General features: G+C 35.0%; 1 protein-coding gene across 3 annotated transcripts in view; it reads left to right on the top strand.

The window, feature by feature from the left end:
* MAP2 (microtubule associated protein 2) overlaps window positions 1-14,695 on the top strand; it is a 306,179-nt gene that overhangs the window by 94,097 nt on the left and 197,387 nt on the right. Inside the window, exon 3 of one of the 3 annotated variants that reach the window (XM_009182940.4) lies at window positions 7,478-7,589. The exons of the other annotated variants lie outside the window; for them this stretch is intronic. The gene's annotated coding sequence lies outside the window, so the exon portion shown is untranslated. The remainder of the gene's footprint in view (window positions 1-7,477; window positions 7,590-14,695) is intronic. 3 annotated transcript variants of the gene reach the window in all.

The raw sequence follows: 14,695 nt of genomic DNA on the forward strand, positions 1-14,695 counted from the left end.
CATTCTATGTACTTTCAGAATTAAATCTTTGCACACATGAAGTAAGCCTACATAAGAAGGTGCAGTTCCAATACAACAGAGTAGTTATTAATAAATCGAGTAGTGAGGATCCAGTTGTAGTTCATTTGAGAGCAAGATTCTGTGAATGCTTTAAATGTATTAACAGTGGTTACTTTGCTCTTCAATGGCTTATAGTCAAGAGAGGGGAAAACTAATGCATGTAAATAGTAACTAATACATGATGATACGATCAAATACTAAGCACAGATATAACTGTGTAGAGTGACTCAGAGAAGATATAATTGATTTTGACGGGCCAAATTTTTTAAAAGGGACCTTCAGCTGGGTTTATAGGTAAGTAGAATTTAAATAGCCACAATAGAGAGTTGGAGGTACAGAAAGGACATTTCTTGAAAAGGGTCTATGGAAACCAAAGCACGCATATGGGAATGAGAACTCAGAAGTTGAGAAACTTGAACAGAGGGTGCAGGACAGGTTTACTGTGGATCTGTATCCTGCCTCTTCTTTTCTTCCTTCTTTCTTAGTCTTCCACTTTTTTTTCCCTACAAATATTTGTTGAATTACTTGTATGTGTATCTCTTCTTTAACTGTGAGCAGAAACCCAATTCATCATGAGATTTTTCATTCTCTCTTCATGCACACAGAATAGTTACATAGATATATACTGCTGTGAATGTCTGTTTCAAAAGCTTCCTTTAATGAAAGTCTATTTTTGTTGCAGATTTTAGGAAAAGAAAAAAATAAACATGGATATCTCAACATTTGGGAACTAGATGTTCCAACTAACCCTCTTGATGTCTGGAATTATTTTATTTTGGCACTAATATTATCAAGCTTGTTTATAATTAAAGATAAATGAAATAGTAAAATTAACTACTTTATCTCCTTATTTAAATTTCAGATGGGAAATTTGGAATTTTACTGTTTAAGTCCTTTGTTAAATATCTAAAAGGGCTCTACTACAGGGAGACAGATTAATTAAAATCAAAATTGTTGAGGGAATATAATTAAAAACAAAATCTTATCCCAACCCAGAAGTCCCCTCCACCAAAGTAATAGAAAAAGAAAACACTTCTACTATTAGGCATCAAACCAGAATGTGATGAACATTACAGGCAATCCACTAAGAGATTGTAAAAACCAAAAGAAATCTCACTTTTCTATATTGCCAAGTAGATGTAGCCAAGAGTGGGATTACACACATGCTTTCAAGATAAACAATAACCAGTACTCAAGTAAAACGACTTGACTGCACCATCCTAAATTCTTCAGGTAATTGGGTTGATCACCTGTGTTAGCTAATGACTTTCTCCAAGGAGAAACCAATTTCTCATCCCTTTATAACAGGAAGAAGTTTTGCAACTTGGAGCAAGAGTAACACTGAAGATAGGCTCCTATCCTCTCATAGGAACTGGGAGATAGGGGAGCTTTCTCCCTTGATGTTTGCATTTCAAAAAGATAGTTCCAAGGTTCTTGAGAAAACATTTCTGAGTTGCGAGGCTAATGGGAGGCTTAGTTAGCCATCATTAAGATTTACATAAATTTGCAAAGAAGAAAGAAATTCTATAAGAAAAGGGAGAGTAGAAAGCAGCCTCTATCTACCCTTGTTTTCAGCATAAAGATTTAAATAAGAAGTATATTTGTCCTTACAGTGTAAAATGAATGAAATAAATGATTTTTAAGAAAAGTAGTCAATGGATATTTTGGGTTTTCTGAGTATATTGTCAGTATATTCTAAAACAAAGAACAAATAGGCTTTAAAATGGAACGATTTAAGTAAAAGGATCACTACTCCTTCACACTCATAGTAACTTAATTGCTGGGTAAATTATTGGGGGGTAGTACTGCTCATATTTGACTTTTACAAGGGAAAGCAGACCTTGTGGAGAGCAGAATGGATCATATAAAAAAGGTCTTAAATTTCTACTTGAAATGTGTTTGAGACTGGACATCACAGCTTTCTGGTGCATTTAACTTAAATTGCTCAACTGCAAGATCTCCAGTGCTCATTCAAATGCTAATGTGGGCCATCTGCCTCCCCACCCCCACCTTTTTTTTTCTAGCAGGAACAAGCTGAAGGTCACGTGACCCTAATTACTGCAATTATGAGATTTCTGGGAGTAATCACTTAGGTTGCACCCAGAGTGAGCATCTGCTGATGATAAATAGATCAGGAGATTACTAAAGACAGGCTTCCCTGTAAGACATCCAGTGATTAATTTCTTAATATATATACATATGCACAGCTAAATCCATATGCTCTAATAAAAGCATTCTTTTCCTCACACTTTTTCGTAAAATGCCTCTTTAAAGTGTAGTAGGAACAGCATAAAATGTGTATTTTTTTGTGTGCAAATATAATTAGAATTCTAAAGAGGGACATAGGGAAGATTTAGTAATGACTAATAATGAAGTAGCAGCCTTTACCTACACAAATTTTAGTTCTCTGTACAAGGAGAAAAGAATGTCACAAGGGCTTAATCTTTCCAGCAAAAGTATTATTTCATATTATTTTATTTGTTTTGTTTTTATTAATTTTGAGATGAAGACCTAATTTCTAATGAAAAGGGTATGTGTTTAAGGGAAGATTCTTCAGGCCACTTAAGACCTTCCCAGCAAGATGAATTCTTTTCCCTTTCGCGAGGTCATTTGCTTATTAAAAGGTGGTTGTTTCATAGGATATTTTCTCACAGTATTGTTTACTTTGCTCCCTATTACATTTTTTCTTACTATAAAGGACTTATAGTTTTAAATTTTATTGTATATTAATTGGACTTATTTTTAACCTCTCCCATCTCATGCAGTAATTTTTGAATGACACACTGTCCATGCTAAATATCATGTTGGGAGATGTGGCAGTATTTTTGCAGTACCATTGGTTGGTCTCCCCATGTTGGTTAATGACAATGACATTAAAGGTTATGCATAGTGTCTTTCTTCTTTTGAAAATCTCTCCTTTTGCCAATTTGCCCCCAAAATATGGTTCAGAGCTTCTTATAATTTCCTTTATAGTATTGAGGCAGGCTAAGCTTATTTCCAGTATGTGTAAAATGACTCTGAATGAATTATTTATTCACTAAACAAATGCTTTCTTGAGCACCACATCATGCTGAGAAGTGTGCTAGAAGAGAACAAGAAAGACACAGTCTTGCTCACTTTTATTCAGGTAGCAACAGCCTTCCACGTACATACATGTACTTTACAACACACTAATATGATGCACCAAAATATAATGTATCATTTCCCAAATGATTTGACCGCATTTATTAACAATTTCAAAATACATCAGTTGATGATTTTTAAAAGTCGTTTTGTGGCGGCACCTGTCCAATCCTTCCTCCCCCACCCACGCTTTTGTCATTACTAGGATATGATTCAATTTATTCTTCAGGCATAAAGGGGGTTTGATTGGATTTTAACCTTTTCTCCCCTTTTTATCTGTCTTTATGCTTCCTTCCTTGCTTCTTGTAAACTCTTTAATCTTATTTCAAAAAAAAATTTTTTTTAAGCTGCTTTAGTTGTTAGGATTGATACTTTTCTCTTCTAACTTTTCAGAGAAAGAACCGTTAAGAGACTTTGCAGTATTGGAGCTCTGTCAGCTGGGCCCCTATGCCTCTCAAAGATAACATCAAAAGCACATTCATGATCCATCTCAACTGATAAACCAGGAGATTGGGATTGTGTGATCAATAACACATTACATGGTCCATTCTATAGCATGTTTTAAAGGAGAAACTTTGCTAAATTCCTTAATTTTTGTTTTCATAAGTACTAAAGCTCCCATGGTATTCTTTTTCCAATAAAATTATAGATTAAATACGTAACAGTGTAGTTCAGTTCAGCTTTGTAAGACTTCGTATTAATTAAATCATAAATTACACAGAAAAATATTTTGACAAGCCGTATTTTTAGAGCTTTGGTTCAGAAAATATTGTTTTCATAAATAAAATTCAAATGGGGGAGAATTTGTTCATTCAGTTTTAAAGAAGCAGCAAAGACCTGTGTCAAGCTACTTCTCACACTGGATATAGAACAAGATTCATCATTTTTTTAACCAGTGTCCCATTAGGATTGATGGGCCTCCATTTTTTTTTTTTTTTTTCACCAGCTGGATCTCAGCTGTGAAATGAGAAAAATATATTCAGTAAAGACAGTAATATAAATTCCAAGGAGCTAATCAGATTAGAAAGGCATGGCCATACACTTCTGTATCAAAGCAGAGCCCTATTTACAGTCTCTTAATGGATTGGCCAATGCAGAACCAATGGCACCTGTCACAAAACAGCAGTTTGAACTCTAAAAACTAGAGTATCGTAGATGCAGGAAAATAAAATGATTTGGAAGAAGTCTTGCAGATTGGGATAAGTGAGACTTAAATCACAGTGAAGTAGTTGACAAGTCATAAGCCTCAGGTTGAGGAAAATATTGCCCCTTCTTATATGATGTTTCAAGAAATGTTTGTGACAAATAGTTTTTAAAAATAACTTTTGAAAGCGCTGTGTAAACAAGCATTGTATTTCTGATTGAGCGTTCAAGTCCATATATGAAAAAAGTTTCAAAATAATATATGTAAGAGGCCTGCCCTTGAAGGTCTCTGCAGTTGTAAGGACATGGCCTAAGACCTCAATCCAGGATATTTATTTAAAGCTCCATACTGAAGTTTTTGTTTTTGTTTATTTATCTTTGGTAAAATCTTAAATTTTCCTCATTAAGGGAAAGTATCAGTTGATGCTGCCCCCTCAGTAACAAAACAGTTGCATTTAAACTGTTACAACTTACACAGGAAACCCAGACCACTGAATCAGAGGGACGTCAATTAACTCATTGAAGCCTACAATTGTTGGTGATGGAGTAAGTGTAGTTGTGACTCTAATAAATTTGCAGTTGTCTTTTCCTGTTTATGGTTGCCAATCTTGGTCTTTAGGTATGACGTATTATATACTTAAAAATCTGGTAAGGAACAAATTAAAATCTGACATTTGTGTTCAGCTTAAATTAGTTAAGTTAGTAAATGGTTCTTCAGCCTTATTTCCTGCCATCTCTCCTCCCTTTATTCTCTGTGTTTTTTTCTGTTTGGAGTGAATGCTTAGACCTCAGTTACTCAGAGTGGTCTTTCCTACACTGGGCCAGATGCCTTCACTGTGCACTCCCATAACACCCCGAATGCAACCTCTCATGGCATTTCGCTTTATTCTCCCTCCCTAATCAACATGTTTTAAAGATTAATTAGATTCCTAGTTGTTTGAAGTCAGAGACCACACATGCCTTGTCATTACTGTCTTTCTGGAACTTAGTGCATTGCCTGATATAGTTTTAGTGTTATGTTGTCAACATTCGCTTTTACTCTCATTGCTGTTGTTGGGTTGCTGTTACTATTCCAGTGCCTTGTGTGCCCTTCTCTGTTGCTGTCCTGAGTATTCCCTTTCTAACCACCCTGTCTGAGCTCCTCGGCCTACGTCTTCTGCATGCGGGAGGCTGGACCCAAACACTAGGCCCTTCTCTTGCCCATCTCTTCCGACCTGCAGGAGTTTCTTCTTCTCCGCTGGAGGCGCCTGTCATATTCAGCAGTCAAACTGCAATATTTACTTTTAAGGAGCTTGACAGATAAAAAGAAATCTCTTCAAACTGCATGAGACCTATTCGGCTCCATTTGGCTTTTTATTCATTTATTTTTCTCTTGCCAGGTGGTCCGAATCAAAGATTGAAGTGCCCTAGATTTCCAAATTTGTCTTCTATATATTCAGTGTTAAGTGCTTAGTGTTGTTTATAATTTAAACATAACTTTTATAAAACTCTATTTTGAAAAGCGATGACTAACTATGGATATACATAAAAAGGATGTTAGCAGAAATGAAAAGTTCCGTTTAAGTCCTTCTTAAGGCTTGTCTCATTTAGACAAACAAAAGTTACATTGTTTGCCTCCTCACCGATGACTGGTACCGTTTTTACTTCCCCCATTTGCTAAATATTCAAAATTTATTTGAGCTTATTTCTTTTTAAAATGCAGTGAAACAGTTTAGTACATCAAAAACTACATATTGTGGTGTGAGTAAATGTTGTTTCACAGCTTATTTTAGCATTCTAGAAAGGGTTGGCATGGAAACCTTGAGAAGGCATTTTAGATGCTCAGTGATACATAAAGGCGTTCGTTTTGAAAGTCCTGTTTATCTTATTTATCCCAATCTAGAATCAGTTTTAATGGTTATTTATATCAAATTTTAGAAATAAGATTTTTTTCAACAGGCAGAAGTAGTTTCTTTAGTCTTTTTCTTTTTTTCTTTTTTCTTTTTTCTTTTTTTTTTTTTAACACACATAATCCAGAATCAGGGAGAGTTTTCAAGGATTAAGCAATATAATTCACTGGATAGAGATATACATTGGAATCATTTAGATTTGGTTTCAAATGCTGGTTCTTAGCTTTATGATAATTGCTACGTTAGCCTCAAAACGTGAGATTAAACATTAAGATAATAGCAATAAAAGGAAATAAATAAGGTAATACATGCAATACACTATACAGTATAATATGTTACCAGGTAATATATGTAATACGCTTGCACAAAGTATACATTCGTCAACTTTCATTATTATATGTGTACAATAATAGAGCGGGAAAAAGAAAAATTCAATAAATAACTTTGACTCAGGAACCTTTTCATCATTCATCCTCCTTTCAGTCTTTCTGTCTTGTCTGAACATTGGGAAATGGTGATTCAATTGAATTTCCAGACATTCACTAATTTATTTATGAATAAGCTTCTATGAATTACAACAGGGTATGAAAAAAGTTAATATCAATTTTTTTCAATTCATTACCTGTTGTGTTTGTTATTTAGTTGCTGGTGGATCTCTCTTACCCCATGATAATTAGGGACCATCAGTGTTCCTTGGGATCCAGAGACCTGGTTTCAATTTTTGTCTTGTCTGCCAAGCAGCTGTGTTACCTTGAATAAGGAAAGTCAAATTTTGAGACCTGGGCTTTCTTGTATATAAATTAAATGGAGATGAGCCATATGAGTTTTAATATGCGTTCTAGCTTTTATCCATATTTTTTCCAGTATGATATTAGAAATTAAATAAAGACTATTCTGTATCTACCATCTCTGCAAATATGCTCAGAGGCTGTCAAACATTTTGTAAATGACTTGTGTTAAGTGAATTAGCTACTAATTTTTTTAAAACTTAGAGTCACAAAACAACTAGCAAATAAATGACAATTATTTCTAAATTTGTTTTTAATATAGAGATTAATTTTTCATATCTATATTTAGAAATGACATCTTCTAATTTTATCTATGTGTAAAACAGCTGAAAAAAATTGATATAGTCAACACCAAAATAACCCAATAATAAAAGTAAGTTGTAATGGGAGAATAACCCAAAGAAACAATTTTCATGTGAAAAATTTTGCAGTGTATGAAGAATTGTTATTCACGGAAGGCTAATCTGTTGGCAGTGTCTGTTGCTGAGCTGAAGAGGGTTCTGCCAAAGCAAACCCATTCCTGAATGGACTGAGCCTTCGAGAGGCCTTGAATTAGATATGAAGATAATTCTGCCTCTGGAAAAAGGTATCATAGCGTAATTATATAGACATTACTCCTCAAAAGCTCCAACCCTTCTAACTAACGCTTTACCAGAAGAATCCCAAAGAAGATAAACTTTCAAAATTCCACTAAATAAAAACTCCATTGTCCTTTCAAAAAACATATACATTCACAGGGAATTTTGTATTGTTCAAGATTATATAAATAACTTTGTCCAAACTCTTAGTTTCTACATTTCTTTACAATTTCTTTTTTTCTCCTAAGAAAGTCTGGGGAAAAAACTCTTCACTATAGTAACTGATTAGTTCCATTTCCTGTCATATTTCTTTTCTTGTGGTTGCTGGTTTCTAGCCAATTCTATTTTTGCATTTATTTTTCCCCATTACATTCTGTTTCTTTTTTTTCTGGGTAGAAGAATTTTTGTGCTTTTCATTTTGTCAAAATAGAATTCTTCTCATGTCATGTCATGATTTTGATATTTTCAAGCTTAAAAAGCAACACAGAGGAGGTTTGTTTACATAATGAAGCATATCATGGGCTTTTTAAAGAAGGTCTGATAGTTTAGAAAGTATTTTCAACTAGCAGTGGATTAGCAATGCCTATTTTTTTCGTAAGTCCTATTCTTTTGAGCATAGTCAGCTTGATGCAGCTGTGGTTTAAAAGAGGAAACTAGGAGTCTAGGAAGTGACCTCATGAAAATGCAGAAAATTAAGAGATTAAATAGTAATAATATACAAAAGTAAATAGCATATTTCACTAAGTGTCCGAGTGCCTGAGAATTCTGAAAGTGGAGGGAAGTCCAATTTAAAGAATATAAAATTAATATCCACATATGAGCACATAGAGAGAAGTACAGGAGTGGGAGGCTTTCATTTTTTGGTTTGTTTGTTTCCCTCCCTCCCTCCCTCCTTCCTTCCTTCCTTCCTTCCTTCCTTCCTTCCTTCCTTCCTTCTTTTTAGAGCACTCTAGATTTATTTGGGTAAACTATGTGAGCATTTGCTTAGGATATATGTATTTATAAATTTAAAAGAGCAAGGATTCTCCCTGGCAGCAAATCTTTCCTTGGATCGTTGAAAACCAACCAAACAGTGTCTTCTAACTAGATTATTTTCATACTAGATCCTTGCAGAAGTATTAGCTGACCTAAGTCCTATTTTCTGCCACCCTGAAAGTGAAAGAAGGAAGTGCTGCTATAATAAGAACTGTAACTAAATCTAACAACCTCCCTGTTTTCTGATGATGGTCATCATGTGTTAGAAAAGTTTCATTTCATACCTGAGATGTAAGATGTACAAATGTCTTTCCTAAGCTTGATCATCCATGGCAGATCTATGGATGGAATATAGCAGGGAATCTGTAAAACTGACCGACTACAAAAACAACAAATACTTTTTCTTCTGTCACAGAATTACCAGGAGACTTGTGAATATATGAATAGGACAGAGCTCTAGGCAGATGGACTTTTATGAATTCCGCACCCTCACTATCTGGAGCTCTTTATACTAATCCTGGCATCTGGGGGAAAAGTGATTGCAGAGTTACACATTAGAATTGCTTCATTTTCTTGTGGCAGTTCTTAGTGTGGTATCTGGTGGACATCCTTCCTGTATCACCCTATGTAGAAATAAAAAAGAACACTTAATCCTCACCTACTTTACCCTGTATTTTTCTCCATAGCATTTCTATATTACTGATATATCTGATATGTTTTATATTTTTTTGTACAATTAATTATTGTTTCACCTAACTAGAATGTTCATAGAGCAGGAACATTTTCTGTTTTGATCACTGATGAGTCCCTAACATCTAGCTGAGTTTTTGGCACATCATAGTTGCTCAATAATGTCTGTTCAAGGAATATGAATCTAGTCACTATTTTCATGCATACAGCGATGCCTACTGTTCTCTGGTCTTCCCCTCACAGCCGTGTACTCCGCCTCTCTTCTTTCTCACCACTTGCCACAATTGCCTTCCCACTAGCAGCTTTCTTCACAACAATGAGGTTACATTCTTGATTAAGGAACCATCTCTTCTAGATCTTTCTCAGGTGCTTAGTGTGACACCATGTGTGGCTGTGCCCTCTTAGAGGTGAGGGCTGAGCTTCTAATTTGGCTTCTTTATGCCTTTCCTTCATGAAGGACAGTGGTTCTCAGAGTGTCCCCTGAACCAGCACCATTGGCATCACCTGGGTACTTGTTAGAAATGTAAATCTTTGGGCCCCACCCCAGACCTAGTGAATCAGAAATGTGTGGCTGCAGCTCGGCAACCTGTGTTTTGTCAAGTCTTCCAAGTAATTCTGATGCTGAAGTTTGAGAATCAGTGAGAATATATAGATTGCCTCCTGGTTTTGTTTTTAACCTTTCAAAATCCCTGTAATTTCTCTGAGTATATTTCTTCGGGAGATCCAAAAAGATTCATATTATACAAAGTTCTCTCTCTAAGTTAATGCAGGGGCTTAACATTTATTTACTAAATTATGGGCATGATAGGCATAGATTATGTGTCCCTGTAGAATCTTGCAAGGTAGAAGCCATTTTCCCCCCAACTCACCCTGGAAAATAGGCAAATTCAAGTTTCTAGAAGACTGGGCTGAAATTCCCATTTTTTTAAGTGTATACCTACTCCCTTCATCCCCCCAAACTTCCCACATGGTATATATATAAATTCAACCCTAGAACCTGTTGTAGGTGAACCACAGTTCTTCAGGACAAATACTCAAAATCAGTAATTGTATGTAAAGCTAAAAATTAAACTACTTTGGAATGGGAAATATTACATAGATATTATATAGTCTTCTTTCTTGGAAATTCTATGTAATTCTGTTTTAGAGAAAGACAGGAATAGTTGCTCACTTTAAAATTTTTATGTACTAAATCTGCTTTAATTTATAAAATAGCAATAGAATTTTATATTTGCTTTTTTATTAAAACTACTTCTGTCATTTATAGGAAAATATTTCAGGTGCCACATTTCATTCTTAACTTGTTATAATTTGGTTAACATATTGACAGTTCAGCCTTTTGAATGCTTGGCTTCTAGTCCCCAGACCTTTCACTAGAGCTGAAAGAGCACCAGAACTTGGGTTCTTTCTCAATAGAGGACCTGGAAGGATAGCTGAGCCCATGTCATCTTAGGACTCTATATATATACACATGTATATATATGTGTATATATATGTATGTATAAATATATATATATGTGTGTGTGTGTGTATATATATATCCTCAACTATTTTTTCACATTTTAAAAAGCATAATGACATATCTAGCCTTTTTCTCTGGGGAAGACCAATTAATTATAGTTCCTTAAGAACTTTGTGTCTGAACTGAGAATGAGGAGGTGCTACTTGTCTCTCAAATGGAGTTTGCTGTAGTACAGATTAGAACTGACAAGGATTTTAGTTAGAAAGAAAAAACTGGTGGTGTGGATGAAGCAGCAACAGTTATCAAATGTGGTGGAGCGGACACTAAAGCTTCCTTGCTTGCAGTATTAGAGCAACAAGGGCATTCCAATTTGAAAAGAAGTAAGCAAGTTTAGGAAGACAAAGTCTATTGTTGTCAAGATTATAAATTAGCAAGGCATTCAGTCAAAACCAACTTACAATTCATGCATTGTACATCAACTAACATAATAAGTAAACTTCTTAACAAACACTTGTATGTGTGCTTTGATAAAGAGATAGTAACTGAACCTGTCAGGTGAGGAACATTACTGGGTGTAAGTGAGAAAAGCATATATCTCCTATGGAAATCATCGATGTTACTGTTAAGTCCATTAAAGCAACTCTTCAAGAAAAAAATATATGGGTCTGATCACCACAAATGTTACTTATTGACATATCCAGTCTTATAATGACACCAGGTTTCCTAAAATCCCTTTATAATTGTTCTAAAAATAAGTGGGAGGCAAGCAGATTCATCATTCACTAAAGGGCATCCGCAAGATGAAAAATGGTCCATAGAGAAGCAATAAATACTTTGAGCAAATACATATGTCACTAAGTACCTATAAGCTATTTATTTCTCATTTTGGCCATAACCTTTAATTGTACTCCCATCTGTCCTAGACCAATTACTCACGTCTTGACTGCTGAAGTCATTTGTTATAGCCCAACATTTTCTTTTCTTTCTTCTTCCTGTCCCCCGCCCTATTAATGACTGTAGAGGAGAAACAAACTCAATAATTCTATGAGTATTGAGAGCAGAGTTTTCCTTAGGTATATTTAATTTTGCCACATGGGGAAGAATTACAAAACATTTAAAATAACAGTAACTTAAGCCAACTCAAATTTAACATAGTACTCCATTATCATCAAGGACTCAGATGCTCTCTGTATTTTTGCCCTGCCGTCCTCAACATGCAACTTCCATTTTGTTTCCAAGATGGCTGCTTCTGCCCCCACTGTCTTATCACATATGCATCCCAGATAGCAGGAGGGAGAAATGCAGAGATGGGCGTGACCTCTCCCTTTACACATATTTCTGACTAGTCACACATACTTCTTGTTCTCACATCCCATTGACCAGACCTTAGTTATTTCATCGTACTTTGCTATATAGATGATATGTAGTCATTATTAAAAGTAAACATGTGCCCAACTAACATTTGAGGGTTCTTTTACTTAAGAAGAAGGAGAGAATTGATAATGAAGGACAATTTTTAGCTTCTGCTGCATGAGAATTAGCCCTATTTATTTGTTAATCAGAGGAGGAAGTGCAGATTATTAGTGTTGCAGTGAATGTTCACTGTTCAGTTACATGATTATGGGACAAATATAGACAGGAAATTAAATATCTCTTGCAAATTATTTAATTTGAGATTTTAAAGTTGTCTGCTATTCATGAGGATGTGTATTTTTCTCAGCTTGAATTAAAACATAAATTCTACTAATTTGTATTTATAAGAGAACAAATATTTATGAGGTTCCAGGCAGCATGCAAGGTTCCCGATATGTATTATTATTTTTTTCTTTATAAGCATCCAGTAATATAGGTATTCACCTTTTTTGTAGTTGAAGAGTCTGAAAATTAGAATTGGTTAGCTTGCTCAAGGTCACATAGATAATAACAAGTAGAGTTGAATTTTGACCCATGTCTGTTGGGTTGCAAAATATGTCTTTTTCCCCATATTGTTCTGTTTCCTAGTTGCTTCTCAGTATTTATTAGCACTGTGTTCAATTTGTTTCATTCATCTTTAGATCCTCCATGTTACAAACAGTATATTTAGCTGCTGATCGAATGAATGAAATACAAATACAAAGTCCACTATTTTCACCAATGCTGTGAAATGCTTTTATTATGTGTAGACTATTTAAAACCATCTCATGCCTTTGCTATGTTTAATTTCTGATTAGTGGCCAACATTTTATTAAGCAAATTCAGTGACATGATAGATGGGATATTCCAAATAGTATTTTTTCTTCATAAGGAAAATGAAAGAGAGAAAGAAATGAAAGAGGAAAGAAAAGATAATGTCTCTCTCTTTATTTCTAAGTTCTTATTGCACCTACTGTCCTTGTGTTGTGGGCTTGTTTTGTCTGTATTCTGTGTCCCCAAACATCTACTCTTTATCTTGCAGAAACTTTTCCTCATTATTTAATAGCATAGTCTTCTAAATTTGTCATTTAATTTGAGAAAGCGTGTGTAATGCCATTTAGTGGTTATTACATTTGATTGCTAGAGTAAAGAAAATATAAACACTTTTTTATGAGGCTGAATCAGACTTTCATAAAATAAGTTATAAAATAATTAAATGAGTGTTTGCCAAATTTATGCGTGTCAACCTTGAGAATAATGAGCCAGAAGCTGAGGAAAATTTACCTTCAATACCCTTGAGTTATTTAATCTTTGGCTCATATGACTTATTTGTCAGTGTACTTTACAGTAGTTTAAAATGTTTGTTATGTTAACTGAATTTTGAAATTCAAATAATGATGTTTGGAATATATGGATTGCTGATATAAGCTACTTTTACGGACAATTCATCTTTTTGTTTTTAATGTTAAATTTAAGTGAGCTTAATTATTCAGGTACAAATGGTATTGGGCATTGACCAAATTAGGGTACTTTTATGCAACCAATCTTAGACTCCTAAGGGCAGGATCTTATTGAGAAAAGATGTCTTTAAATAGTGTTTTCTGAAATACTATAATATAAATGTTGATTGTTTCCTCACTTTGGCTAGTTAGAAAACAGGACTTCAGCCAGGCATAGTGGCTCACGCATGAAATCCCAGTACTATGGGAGGCTGAGGTGGCGGGATTGCATGAGTCCGAAATTTTGAGACCAGCCTGGGCAATATAGTGAGACCCCATCTCTACAAAACATAAAAAAAAATTAGCCAGGCATGGTAGCTGTGTTTGTAGTCCCAACTATTCAGGAGGCTGAAGCAGGAGGATCACTTGAGTCTGGGAGGTGGAGGCTGCAGAGAGCTGTGATAGCGCCACTACACACCAGCCTGTGTGGCAGAGGGAGAGCCAGTCTCAGGGGAAAAAAAAGAAGAGGAGGAGGAAGAAAAAATGAAAATGAAAACAGGACTTCAGCTCTTATATGTTCTAGGATCTGTTTATTTCATATACACTCTTCTTCATCATCCTCATTTTCTTTATCACATGCCTAATGCTAAGTGTTAAGCCCTTACCATGTGTTATTTCATTGAATCCTTTCGCAGTTCCAAAACCTAGGTAATATTGTTATCCCTATTTTAAAGATGATGTAACTGAGATTGGTCAAGTTAAACAATTTCCCCAGGGTCTCATAGCTTACAGCTGGCTGGGCCTGGATTCAAGTTGAGACAGTCTGAAATCCAGAGCCTACCCTCTAAAGTATACTATGATGCCCATGTGCCTAATCTCACAGATTCTTAAATGTGGAACTGGCCATGTTTCGATGACCCTGCCTTTAGTGTTGTCTCACTAAGTCTCTTCTCTCCTTTTTAAGCTGGCCTCCTAGAATTCAAGACCACAAAATAACCTCCTGTTCCTCTGCATAGAAATCAATGTGGACTAGTTGTACAGGCTATTTGCATTTCACATTTTGATTTAATTGGTTGATTATTTTAATTAGCCAACACATTTGATAAATTTTTCACCAATGAACTGAGTGGTGATTTTCATGTATCTTAAAAACTAG

Source organism: Papio anubis, chromosome 10 (assembly GCF_008728515.1).
Source record: "Papio anubis isolate 15944 chromosome 10, Panubis1.0, whole genome shotgun sequence".
NCBI lineage: Eukaryota > Metazoa > Chordata > Mammalia > Primates > Cercopithecidae > Papio > Papio anubis.